Raw genomic sequence first — 13,478 nt, forward strand, 5'->3', positions numbered from 1 at the left:
CAAATTTTCCCGCCCTTCAGACAAACATAGCGCAAGCATTCATCTAAGCTACTATTTCATAAGGCTTTGTTCACTAGTTACAATTTATATCTTGTCAGAACCAATAACAATTGAAATAAGAAGGGTCACTATTGAATCAAACGGAATTTCGAAAATTCCAAATGCAAAATTCACTGCCTAATAATTACTTAGAAAGTATATTACGATTTCCTTGGTAATGAGGAAAATAGCTTAATTATTAATTCTGGATCGCTACGAAACTGGGTCGAATCAATTTAATTGGCTTCCATGGCACTTTTATTACGAAAGATAGAGTTTGTTGTGCCTCAGATTAGTGTCACTCAAAACCTTGTTGAATCTACCCAAACCCTAAAGTATTTTAAAAGTCCGTCGTACTTAAACTTTTGCACAAACACAGGCACTTGCGTAACTTGTAGATGAATAGGATGTAATATTCAAAAGTGAATGACTGGAAAGATTTGTATTTGATAACAAAATATGATCTTAAAGCCACTCAACAACGACTATTTATATTGTGCAGGTTTCTTGAAATACCAAGCATTTGACGGACTTATTTTCAGCCTCTACACCTGACATACGACGGACCTCATTTGTAGTATGCTTTCCGATCAGAAGGCCCATGGATTGGGTTGACAAAATCTGTGATGTTGCTGTAGCTTAGAATTTTTTGTGAAGTCTGTTTAAACCGTACTCTGCTTACTTATCGTGAATGAAGAGGGAATCTTCAGCTGTTCCTTATATTCAGCGGGTGGGGACAAAATTCACTTTTGTTCCCAATTTCGATCTTGCACCAGGTGACCAACCAAATTGAAGCGGGAGTTATCAGTCATATTGTCGTAATCCATAATGGAAAGCACGTTTCGTTATCTGTTGTTTTTGCTGGCTTACATGAACAATGTAAAGTTTTCTACGACGAACATGACATTCCACAATACTACGGTTGTGTCAAGTATAGAACGGTCAGTCAAGAAAGAAGAAAAATCACATGGCGAAAGATAAACCTTCAGTTAGTCATATATTAAAAGTAGTTTCGAAATATCCGAATCGAGTGACTAAATAAACGAAAATATAACCTCAATTGCTTAGTACCATGCACTTAGATGACTGGCAAATGTGAGTTTGATGTCCGGCTATATATCACCTAATATCCTGCACTAAATGGTAGGATAACCGTATTGTCAAATAAGTGATTTGGTGAGACTATAATTTATTAATAACCTTTGAGCGACGCTAGAGTAACCTTGAGAATGTTCACCTACCCACTACGGCTAAATGAGGGCTATGTATCAGTGTGAAGAGTTAAGACTAGGAATAATCGTTAGATGTCATGGTTTGGAATTAGATTTAATGTTTTCATCACGAATCGACATCAGCTAAGAAGCCAAAACGTTATTTAGCTAAATGGGGGAATGAATTTTGCGCCAAAATCCAAAACTTGTTATCCTAAATCTGATAGGTTTGTCCACAAGTTATGGTCTCTCCGATGATCAATTAACGAATGTGAGCTGGAATACTGGTTTTATGAGAGAATTTTTTCTCATAAAGATTCATTAATACATTGCAATAAAAGTACTGGTTTTGAAAGTTACATGCTCAATATGATATTATATATGAGGATGAGTATACAATCGTGTACATTTAATCTACCAGTATTAGACACCATAGGTTCTCTAATACCAAAGTTTACTCCTAAACCTGTTTCACTACATAGGATGTTAGTTCCTATTCTATATAAAGGAATCCTGTTGAATCATGTTCTAATTTGTCTCTGCATCTGTTACCCTTGCTTAACAGATGTTACCCAGAACATCGTAAATCGATGTCGACTAATCCGTAATCTGATCTTTATTTTAGGATTAAAGCGAATGCATTGATTTTCTCAAGACTTAATTATCTCTTTTGGATGAAGTCACTCATTATCCTGTCAAATAATTAGCCATCCCTGACTGTTGCCTTAGTATCTGTAAAATTAAGGTAGACATACGTTTTTTGATAACAACGGTTATCTGTACAAGCATGTTGTTCTGGAGTTAGCGACTGCACAGCATGTTTACCAAGAAAGATTACAGGAGAATAGAACAATTACTTTGTACGTGTACATCATGAGTACATTTCATTTGCAAACACCAGGATTATTTTTTCCTTACACACTGGAGAACTTTTAAAGCGTGTTCGAATTGAACCCATGTCAAGAATCTTTGAGAAAGGATTGTCCGCCGAGAAGTATAGGTTTTGTTGGTCGAAACACTCGGAAGTACTGAACACAGTGTTACTTCTAAATAAATAGATAGAGAATTATAGCAGTCACAACAGGATGATATACACAAACCCACCTACTGCTAGCCATAAGTTGGAAGTCACAACGTGCAACTCAGAGGTTTCCTTCACCTGAAAGACAGAAACATACGATGTGCATGGATATATGTCACTCGTGGTTTTCAGAAATATACGGGGTCTTTTAAGGTCAAATATACCATTAAATTAAGCTATCTTGCATACACAGAACCGACCTGATGGACTTTAAATATGTAATGACCGCTCTGAGATGACACGCTCTAGGTAGCCGAAATGAAAAAGCGGTAATTTTAATTACGAGGTAGCGTTATTCCATGCCACGACCATCAGTCTGACATCCAGATATAAAACGCAAACGTAAACAACATCATAGTTCTTACATCACCTGCAGGTCTGCGATGTTTGAAGAGATTACGAGTTCAATGAAATCTGCGAACGAAAAGAAGGCTCAGAGACGCAAGGACCAAATAAACTAACTACTCCCATGCGTCCCAGCTCACCAACTAGGGACAGAAGTCTGGGCTCACGAGAGGAAAACTGCATTCTACAAGCAGGTGGAGGCACGAACCAATAATATTTAAGGGCCTTCCAAGTGGTAAATACGATATGAACATGAAAATGGGCGCTTCTATTCAAACCATTTAAACTCTGCCCTGGGAGTTGAAGAAATAATTATTACGCCTCATGATGGATCTCTATTGCGACCCTTGACGAGATTCAAGAAAGGAAGAACAAGAAACTAGCAGTTAACAACAGCCGAACACGAGCAGAAAAAGTCAAAGCACAAGCAGACTACGCAGAAGCAAACAAGGAAGTGAAGAAAAGCATTAAGGCCGACAAGCCGAAATACATGGGAGAACTAGCAACGACGGCGGAAAAAGCTGCAAGAGAAGGAAATATGAAACAACTATATGATACAACGAAGAAATTGGCAGGGAGATATAGCAAACCGGAGAGGCCAGTCAAGGACAAAGAAGGAAAGACAATCATGGAGATTCAAGAACAGAGGAAAGATGGGCAGAATACTTCGAGGAACTGCAGAATAGACCAGCCCCATTGAATCCCCTGAACATCGAAGCAGCACACACTGACCCTCTTATAGATGTCACTCCACCAACGATCGAAGAAGTCAAGATGGCCATCAGACAAATCAAAAGTGGGAAGGTGGCAGGACCTGACAATATACCAGCTGAAGCACTGAAGTCAGACATTGAAGTAACTGCAAACATGATCCACCTTCTATTCAAGAAGATTTAGGGGGAAGAACAAGTGACAACGGTCCGGAAAGAAGGATACCTCATCAAGGTACCAAGGAAAGGAGATCTGAGCAAATGTGAGAATTACAGAGGCATCAGTTTGTTATCAGTACCAGGAAAAGTTTCCAACAGAGTGTTGCTGAACAGGATGAGAGACTCAGTAGATGCCCGACTTCGAGATCAACAGGCTGGATTCCGTAAGGATAGGTCGCGCACAGACCAGATTGTGACACTACCAATCATCATAGAACAGTCAGTTGAGTGGAACTCATCACTATACGTCAACTTCATTGACTATGAGAAGGCGTTTGACAGCGCGGACAGGTGAACATTATGGAAACTTCTTCGACACTATGGAGTTCCTGAAAAAATTGTCAACATTATCCAAAACTCATACGATGGACTACAGTGCAAAGTGGTGCATGGAGGACAGCTGACAGATGCATTTCCAGTAAGGACCGGAGTCAGACAAGGCTGTCTGCTATCCCCCTTCCTCTTTCCTCTGGTGATTGACTGGATTATGAAGAATTCGACATCAGAGGGGAAACATGGAATACAATGGACTTCTCGAAATCAATTAGATGATTTGGACTTCGCAGATGACCTAGCCATCCTCTCTCAAACACACGAACAAATGCAGACGAAGACAGCAAATGTAGCAGCAGCCTCTGCATCGAAAGGTCTCCACATTCACAAAGGAAAAAGCAAGATTCTCAAATGCAACACGGAGAACACCAACCCAATCACATTTGATGGCGAAACTCTGGAAGAGGTGGAAACATTCAAGTGCCTGGGAAGCACCGTTGATAAACAAGGAGGATCGGATGCAGATGTATAGGCGAGGATTGGCAAAGCAAGGGCAGCATTTCCAAAATTGAACAACATATGGAGCTCCAGAAAACTCAACTAATTTCAAAGTCGGAATCTCCAATACGAACGTTAAGACAGTCCTACTGTACGGAGCTGGAACGTGGAGAACTACTACATCTAACGTCAAGAAAGTACAAGTATTTATAAACAGTTGGCTCCCCAAAATACTCAACATCCATTGGCCGGATACTATCAGCAACAGCGTTTTATGGAAGAGGAAAAACTAGCTTCCAGGTGAAGAGGAAATTAGGAAAAGACGTTGGAAGTGGATTGGACATACATCAAGGAAATCACCAATGTGCATTACAAAGCAATCCCTAACTTGTAATCCGGAAGGGAAGCGAAAAAGAGGAAGGCCAAAGAACACATTACGCCGGGAAATAGAAGCGGATATAAAAAGGATGAATAGCAACTAAAAAGGAAGACTCAGGACAGAGTTGGATGGAGAATGCCGGTGAGCGGCCTATGCTCCTCAACGAGGGGTAGCAGGCGTAAGTAAGATTCACATTTGACAGAGGATAAGATTTACAACGCACTAACTTAAACTGACTCGGTCAGGGCGTGCTACAATGCCCCGTTACCTAAGTAAGATCCCTTAGACAGCCACCACTACATCTTTTAGACTGTTCGATTCTGTAAACATACGCACTGCAAGAGGAACGCGGCAAAAATATTTCAGAGGTTTATGACGACCTACGTCAAGGCCCACACGTAAAATATGCAATATTTCTAACCTTTCTTATGTCTCCATGTAGTGAAAGGTTAATCCATTTCATCATTTAATAAATTACTAGCTTCATTAAGCTGACAGGCTAGTAAACACAAATTCTGATTGAAACTTGTTAACTTATCAATGTTATTTTTCTACAAACCATAATCAAAATGATAAACTGATAAACAATTACCGAATCCAAGACTAACTCCATAAGTCTTTTTCGGGGATCGAACGTGCTGGTAGCTGAAGACTGACTAGTTAAACAGAAGTCCAGTGACATAATCGTTTCAACTGCTTTTCTGAAATGGAAATGGACTACGTAACTTCTTTCACTAACTTGTGGGACGTAAGTGAAATAGGTAAATAAGACTCTTCTTTATCTATTGTAACTAGATATTTAATTAAGTCATCGTGTTTACTAACGATGTTTTCAAAACTTCTGATTAATAAATCCAATAACTGGTATAGCTCCGAACTTCCATGATAGTATGAAGACTTTGAAATATCACTTTTAACAATATTCTAGTGAGTTAAAGTATCAGTTGGATAATCTCATAACGAACTGATATCAGCGTAAGTTCGTTTGAAACCAAATTGCTAGCATCAAAAAGGTGGTTTGAAACTGCAGCTTGAAAATCTTCGTCTTCAATAACGGAGAATCCCTTAATTCAAAATCGGAAAATATATTAGTTAGATATGAACACGAAAAATGCTTGAAGTGTTCAACTCACTTTCAGGCAACCACGTCTTAAACCGAGTTGAAAACATCTTAGAGTAGTAAGTATTGTACTGAAAACAATATTTAACAAATCCTTCCAGTTTACAAAATTGAAATTTCGTTGAATGAAATCTAATAGAAAAGGATAACAAACTAACAACACCAGCTAACATCTATTTAACAGAAAATGAAAGTCGTTATAGTTTTCTCAATACTTGGAGGAAATAATAAATTAAGATGTATATTTCGCGTAAATCTTAACATTTGTCCAAAATACCGCAATCATTCCGTTTTGAAGGTTTATTCACCTTACACAGGGGTAAAACAAAGGGATAGTTAACTTCAACTTAACCCTAGTACATTTTGAAATAAATAATCATTATGTTATTAAATAGTGGTTGGCATACTATGCTATCATAATACATGTATTAGGTACGAATAAGTAATCACTTAGTTGGTGACTGAATCTTTACAGGGCAACAAAAATCAGATTACGAGAAAGGACAAAACGAAAAATAATTAACTGGTCACAAAACATCGCAACAGTCTGACGGAGGACAATGAAGGTGCGAGACCACTGGTCACTATTATTTAACAATCCACGGCCAATTAGTTTGCACTAACCAAAAAAGCTCAGATCAACAGTCAATAACTTCAAGAAATGACGAAACATCTTCGCTTGATTGACACAGACTTTTTATTAACCTACCATGCCAGCCAGTATACCATATCGAGGTATACAGCCACCAGGCATAAGTGACGCATTTCCCGATTACATTAGTTGACAAAGATTTGCAACCTTATTAGTCGATTCTCCATCTTTACCTAGCGTACTGTGGCTAAAACGCTTAACTTCCAACAGCTCTTACAGAGTTAGACCCCAAATCACACTAAAACGTAACTGAAACGTAAACAAACTGATAGCCAATTTTGAAGTGAATAATTCGAGGATAAAGGCCAAGGAAATATTTATTTGGAGATCAATTTTAGCAAGCAACTAAACTAGACATAGTAGGTGAATAGAAACCGCTATTCAGAGAGTAAATGTGATAATCTGCATGATCTGTTCAGTAGTTGAGTTGCTGAAGCTGCAGAGTAGCATGCCAACACACAGTAACGTGTGAAACCATGACTAAGCACTGTTTATCACTTCCATAGGACAGTACGTTGCGTGTGTTAATACAAATTAGATTCTAAACTGAAGACGTGAAAGCATGCCGTCCATCCCAAGCTGTTATGGGCTCGTGGTTTTGATTCAAACACCTAAAAACCACGAAAGACTAAGAAACGAACAGAGCTCATATATATGAAACAACTCTTACGCAAAGCACAGAACGGCCTCAAGAAAAGTACGTTACGTAAAATTCCACTCGTTCGCCGTTAACATCATAAATTTAAAAACCAAGGGCGTCTGATCAACGTGTCTCAGAGAGAAAATTACGCCTGATACCCCTCGTGGAGGAGTATAGGCCGCCAACCACCAGCATTCTTCATCCGACTCTGTCCTGGGCGATCCTTTCCAGTTCTATCCAGCTGTTATTCATCCTGTTCACACCTGCTTCCATTTCCCAACGTAGTGTGTTATTCGGCCTTCCACTTTTCCGCTTTACTTCAGCATTCCAAGTCAGCGCTCGACTCGTGATGCAGTTTGGTGATTTCCTCAATGTACATCTTATCCACTTCCAACGTTTTTTCCTAATTCCCTCATCTGGAAGTTGGTTTGTCCTCTCCCACAGAAAGCTATTGCTGATGGTATCCGGCTAATGGATGTTGAGTATCTTACGCATACAACTATTTATAAATACGTGTACCTTTTTGATGGTAGCTGTAGTAGTTCTCTATGTTTCAGCTCCGTACAGCAGGACTGTCTTGACGTTCGTATTGAAGATTTTCATTTTGAAATTAGTTGACAGGTGTTTCGAGTTTCATATGTTCTTCAACTGCAGGAATGCGGCCCTTGCCTTTTTCCCTTGTGTATGTTGAGGCCTACTGATGCAGTGGCTGCTGCTACACTAGTTGTTTTCATTTGCATTTCTTCGTGTGTATGAGGTAGAAGGGCTTGGTTGTCTGCGAAGTTCAAATCATGTAAGTGATACGCAGCTACTCTTATAATAAATTTGATCATAAAACTGTAGGCTTGTCATGATGTGACTGACTAATCTGTAACATCCTACGTGGAAGTTTCATCATTGTCTTCACTAACTCATCGTACGTAACAATCAACAATATATGATGGAGAGCACATTTAAGCTGAAGATAGAACGATGTATTTAATATGAACAAAGGATATGGACTGTACATGAATAATCGCGCACGCGAGGCTGAGCCATAGCATTCGATGAATTTGAATCAATTGAATTCACTCTACTCTCCCTTTCCGTTGTTAGGTTTTTCTCCGTGTTAGAAATTAATTATCTATCTTCCCAGTTGTCTCGTGTTCAGCTCTGAGTATTGTCTGGTTAGAGCTCAACGCCACTAAATTTTCTTTGTTTTTTAAGTTTTACTTTGACTATTTCTGGCCGGCAGTCTCTTTCATCATCGGTTATTACGAACCAAGTTGTCGAATACGATTTTCGCAGACTAAAGGCCATGTGTTTAATTGAGTTTAGCAATGATTTTAACTTGTGGCAGTTTCAGATTGATATTATTTTTTATGCCATGCTTCCTTCTTAATCCACATTTATAACCAAGATGTCTGCACCGTACTATTTTTTTCCCAGATTATCAGTGTCTGCCTATTTTATACGAACAGTGGTGCAATTGTTCAGGCTTGACTGACCTAATCTATTTATTAAAAAAGATTCTTCTTGATTTTTGACTTTAGGGTGGCTCAGGAGGCAAGTAATTAAGTATCTGCTAGCCAGACAGAGCATGGGAAAATCGGACAGTACCAACATGATGTTATTTATATCACAGATATTTATTTAACTTTTGTATCTTTCATTCTCTTATTAGCCTTGACTTTTATGTATGAGACGTACAGGTCATGTGAGATAATTTGTGAAAAGAAGGTAAATGCTATCGCGGTAAGATAACAAGCTAGTGAAGTATATGATATCTATAGACTATCTCCGAATACTGATTAGTTGCAGTCTTCACTGGTTGTAAAAGTAGAAAAATCAAACATAACAGGAATCGGTCTGTGGTGCCCACTGAATATAAGGATGAAGAACTGTGAAATTCGAAGACGTTCTAATGATAATAGAGTAAATAGTGTCGATTAGTCACTAAAGTATTCCAATTCACGTATATAGATTTTATGTGGGATAGAAATAATTTAGTCGCAAAATGACAACTGCATTGATGGGTGATATTCGTTGCTGTACCGCGATTGACAATAATCATAAAATGCGAAGTCAGTGTACGTTGTTGTTCGCGTCATAAATAGATCCATTAAGTTATCGTTGGGTATGCATTGTTAGAACGATCAGAGGGGCAGAATAGTGACTGTGGAGATGAGATACGTATAGTCTTCTTTCTTTTTGGTCGTGAAGCCCAGAGCGTTTTGTGTGGTTTGAGGGAGATGTGCTTGACTGCGTTTGTTACAAAACCTTACGAAGGCATGGTAAAAAAAATACCGGTATATATGATTGTTCATTACAGGAGAGTGAAACTAAGATGCCACAAACAAGAGTGTGCCCTTGTGAGACCAGCTCCAAATTATGTTCTGACATATATTGCAACTGGAATAAAGTATTAATTGCGGTAATCGGATGATGTTTATGGATAATGAACGATACAAGATGCAGTTATACACGTGGACGGATAGACAAGGTGCACTTGATCGTTATTAATCGGCTAGTTATACGGAATCGAATACTTGATGTGTGTATAGACATTAAAGTAAAAATCACTGGTTAAACAAAAATCGTTGAAGTTCAGTCTATATTGTCGCTGAAAAAATAGAAAAACGGTTGCTGTGTACAAATGCGATGAATGGACATTACTTGCATATCGATAACATAAGTTCATACGAACGAAAGCGTGACTCCAAACTGATATATATAGTTGCTAACCGTTGCCAGCGTTGAGGTTGTTGTGACCATGCCGTTATCAGTGTGCAAGAGGTTCGCCTGACTGCTTAGACTGAAGATTCGTGTGCATGCGCATGTCACTAAATCACCAATTTACTTAGCACGTTGCAGGCTGTTCGGTGTACGAGAAGCTAGCTAAAACGTTGGAAGTATGTGACTTGTGATAGCCACATATCCACAAAAAATGAACAATGATAATCAAGCCATTGATGTGATAAATGATGTGGAAGAAAATACAGATGATCTGCTCTGGCAAAAAACTTACCTGAATTAAAAGCCTCTACAGACATAATAGATCATATCGAAAAGAAAAACATGTGTTATGATAACACGAAAATGACCTCAGCTGTGTGAAGCCGTCAATCCTCGTTTATAATTATCGACTAAATCTGAGCTATTGGATAACGGAGTTAAATAAGCCAAATCACGTGAATGAATTTCAGATGCGTATATTTCACAAAATTGATGATCCAGAAAACGAGTGAAGAAACGAAGAGAAGGAAGAGCAGCAAAATGACGCGTAACGGAGAAGGCAAGTGAACCACCTCGATTTATTCAACCGTTAATCAATATATATATATAACCAGATAAAAATAAGCCACATACATGTGATGAGTAGGATAATGTATGCACATACATATGCTCATTTCAAAGACATTCAGAATGGATAAACCAGTAATTGACAGGCCAAGATGTGCCTTAAGAAGAACGAATAGATTGATCGCACATAATATTCTTGTGCTGTTCTTTTGTACTATTTATAGTTGGAGTAATTTTGATTTGTCTATTTATTCTCTGAAGAAGTGGCTTACATTGAGTCACGAAACGTCAGGAAATTAAATTTTTCTACTGATTGAAATATTAAAAACATGTTAATTTATTTATAATGAATATATTAGTTTGTTGGGAAGCTAGGATAAGCTATGTGTGCTTGCATAGTACAACACCATCATGACTCGTAGGGATGAAGGAAATGGCTCATGAGTGCGTGGCCTTGACCAGTTGGTCTGGCATCCCTTTCCTCAGATAGTAAAGTTTATGAAGCTCGTTTGGCGATTCGGACTATTGTCAAATTTTAATGTTATATTCTACATTATGGAACATGTCAGTCATAGACCGCCGACGACAATATTATATTCAGTCAGCCAACGTAATTTCAAATCTTACAAGCATGGTGCGAGTGCTAAGACGACACTTTTTCCGACAATTTGTAAAGTCGATTAATCTGTTTGCTACGAATTTTCTCTTTTTTCCCAGCTTTATAACCCTCGTCCTAAATCAGATATTCTGGCTATTGATGAATTATGCATAGATGCAAACAAAGAAATCAATAAGTTGTTTTGGTAAAATCATACATTACAGCTCTAGAACTTTGAGACTGTGAAAGAACACAAATCTAGTCTAAAATCATTTTGTAAGTACGAAGACAGACAAGTAATGAAGACGTTATCCAAAACGGTGAGTAGGAAAATCGATATGTCTCAGGACACACTCATAGTTCCTTTGTTACTGTTTGTAGTTAAATCCACCAGTACTTTTAGATTGTCACTGTTCCTAATTGCATAAGTTGGGAGGGTTCGAGGACGGTCCATAGTGACAATGACATTGTAGATTTTCTCAGTGACAAGTTATCTATGTGGCACTAAATTCATTACCTGGAAATAAACTAGTAGAAACATACTGACTCCATGAGTTCAAAGTAGTCACCAGTGAACCACCGATGTAAGACTCAACAGCTCAACGTCTAAGAGTCAGAGGGGAAGTCTCAGGATATCAGTTCAAAAGAACTGTTCACTTCAACATGGTAACTAGTAAAGTGTCTCATGTACCAAAGTTACTTCTTAAGACCTTTAATTACCTTTAATTTGATGCCTCATCTATGAGAGACTCTATATGGGATGCTGCTTCCTACTAGCTTACTAACGTTTAATCGAATGAGCTGGCATATATGTGGCATCAATATGAAACTGTGCAGAATGTTGAGTCTAATTGAAATCAAAAACTGATCAATACTGGACCACCATACAAAACCCGTGAACACTGAGGAGTCCCGTATTAGGACAAAAAGCCATCCCGCGCTCTGTGCTTTTCTATATTGCTCTAACGCTGATCGATCTATGACTTCAATATTCGATTATGTTCGACGAATGAGTCCTGAACTTCCCCTTCAAGAAGTGACAGAATCATCAATCTGTTTTCCTCGTCTCTTGGTATGTAACTACCTTCCCCAAGAATGTCCGTCCGGTCATCAAAGAGCCCAGAAATCGGAAGCACTGTTCGACCTCCAAACAACAAGGTTCTGAATCTGGACGAACTGAAAACCTTGGAAATCAACAATGGTTCATGATGACTCTCTCATAATCATGAACCTTAAAGACAACCTTGACCTTCCCCTCAGTTTGCAGGACAAAAATGACAGGATGCTCTGGGGAGAATTAATCAAGAAGCTTGAACTTCCTAGAATAGAGCTTATGACGGTCACGCGGCTCACTCGGAGGAAGGACTCTAACCATCAAAATCACCCGAGGCTACTTCGTGTAACTCTTAAGAATGCTTCCGACGTAAAGGACGTCCTGCTAGCTAGTCACTTACTGAAATCCGATGTGAACGTAAGAATACTGACGACATACCGTATTCTGGGCGCAATTTCATTTAGAACATCCCCAAGGAATCCTCGCAAAATGCTTTTCCCACGGAAGAAATATCACCGTGCATGGTATATCGGGAAATACGGACCTTGATCAAGCAAACTCTGATATTAGGGAATGGAAATTCATTAGGCAATCCCTGAAGTTCAAAAACGTACTGACTCAACATGTAACAAGACTAGCCAAGAAGGATGGAGATTCCTGACTCACGCTAATAATAATAATATATTTCTGCAAGAGCAGGTACACGCCATTTTTACAGGCATGATCTATAATTTACAACATATACTAGTTCACAGTATGCATCCCAAGCAGGGTTGTTTAGTAATTATAATCTATAAAAGTTGATACCAGTTCATTCTTTCAGATTTAATGTGTTTTCATCAGAATAGTTTCCAAAGGGGCATCGTGTTCACGTTATATACCAGATCCAATCTCGGCTAAAAGTGCATAAGGGTTTCAGTCGTGCTAAATATTTATGTAATGCAGCTTTTTAAGTTTATAGTTGTTATAAAGTAGGCTTGTGGAGCGCCTGGTTCGAACTATGACCTTGGGAAAGCGCGTTCGTCGAGCTTGTTCCAGATGTCAGAAGTTACATCGATTCACCCCCAGAGCGAGATTCTGAAGAGAAAAAAAGAGAAACCGAGGAACAGCAAGGCATTTGGATATGAACGATAACCAATGCTTAACATTTATTAGTGGAACAGACAGAGGTACGATAAATTATCAGATTAAATTGATACTAGCTCATGTTGCTAGAGTTAGATGTGATCAGGAGCTCCAGAGGAGAGAATGCAGTAATAAACAAGAATGATTTGTGATATTTATCAAGGTGGAGTAGGTTCAAATGAATGAAGATAACTTTCCCATCCTCCCATATGGTGGCTGCAACTCCGGAAGCATTTTGTACTAATAGACGAC

Source organism: Schistosoma mansoni, chromosome W (assembly GCF_000237925.1).
Source record: "Schistosoma mansoni strain Puerto Rico chromosome W, complete genome".
Lineage (NCBI taxonomy): Eukaryota > Metazoa > Platyhelminthes > Trematoda > Strigeidida > Schistosomatidae > Schistosoma > Schistosoma mansoni.